General features: G+C 60.0%; 1 protein-coding gene across 1 annotated transcript in view; it reads left to right on the top strand.

The window, feature by feature from the left end:
* Positions 1-1,416, top strand: part of LOC102501492 (putative phospholipid-transporting ATPase IIB) — a gene marked incomplete at both ends in the record, with an annotated part of 192,556 nt that overhangs the window by 88,803 nt on the left and 102,337 nt on the right.

A 1,416-nucleotide genomic window follows, 5' to 3' on the forward strand; every position in this document is an offset into this window, starting at 1 on the left:
AGCCCGCCGGCTGATGCGCTGACCAGAAGCGAGCTGGCTGGGTGACTCGGGAGCGAAGCTGAGCGGGCGTCGGTGCCCAGGAGGGAGGTCTGGCGGCACAGGGGGAGGGCCTGGGCGATGGGTGTGCTCAGCACTGCTCACTGGGCGCCCTGCCCTCCTCCAGTGCTGAATTCAGGGGCGCTGTGGGCCCGTGCACAGGCGAGCTGTCAGGGGCAGCGTGGTTGCGGGCCTGCCCTTAGGGGCCTGCCCACAGGCCTCCGCGGCGACCAAGGCAAGACCTGCCCACAGGCCTCCTGGGCTCCATAGCGCAGGGCGGCCGCAGCAGTGAGGAGTGGGCACACGGCAGGCTGCGACGCCCGGTGGTCCTGCCTTCTCCTCATGGGGGGACCAGCTGTCTGTCTGCAGGGCCCTGGGAGGTGGTACCCCGGGTGACCTCCGCAGGCGGGCAACACTGGCCTACACTGCCCTCAGGCCACAGAGCGGGGCAATGAGGGGCATCCGTGATACAGGGTAGCGGCCCCCAGCCTTGCTGGCACCGGGTCCAGTTTCGTGGTATACTCTTGGGTCTTCAGAAAAGTCAAGACCCGTTTTTGTGTAGAAAAGCACGCCATGTCTCTTCCCATGACCCAGTCTCTCTCTGTGGACTTGCGCGCGGTGTGGAGTGATTCAGCATGGTTACTGTGCACTGTATCAGTATCGCCCTGTCATGTGTTCTGTCAGAGAGGTTTTTCTGCTACATGATGCACCCACTCACTAGAGAGAGAATGAGACAGAGAGACAGAAAGTGAGAAGTCACCCCCCGGCGGGATGGCCACGCCGCAGTCCCTTCTCCTTCGTTCCCTTCCTGGGCTCCTGGGTGTGTGTGCGCATGCACCCGGCATGAGGTTTAAGCCACTGGGTTCGGATTTGAGCCATCGTTGGCCACATGGAAGTCCAAGACGTAACCAGTAACTTCGCCGGCCGGCTCCTGTACTGTGATGGAGCTTGGAGTCTTTGCACAGCTCCCAGATGCTGGGTTGTGAGTCCTAGTCTGCTGAGTCTCAGCCACCTGGCCAACAGGAGCCGGGCTCCAGGGTGACGAGCTGAGTGGCGGGGAGCGGCTACAAGCCCAGATGGTGCCCGCTCGCCCCCTGCCCCACTCAGCCCCTTAGTGCAAAGACCGGTACCAGTCCAGGCCCAGGGTGGGAACCTGGACGGGGGGACATAGGAGCTCGTGTGGACAGAGTGTTTCCCTTTTTTGATTTTTTGTTTCTATCCTGTGGATTATTTTTTAAGTAAGGATCATTCATTAAGATGTTAGAGGAGTCTTTCTCTGTTTGTTTGTTTGTTTTTTGAGAGGTTTTTACTATAGGGCACGTGCGCTCGCCAGACAGACAGAGAGGGACAGAGAGACAGAAAGCAAGAAATCAACCCCCA

This window comes from Tupaia chinensis, unplaced genomic scaffold, assembly GCF_000334495.1.
Source record: "Tupaia chinensis unplaced genomic scaffold, TupChi_1.0 Scaffold000166_1, whole genome shotgun sequence".
Taxonomy (NCBI): Eukaryota; Metazoa; Chordata; class Mammalia; order Scandentia; family Tupaiidae; genus Tupaia; species Tupaia belangeri.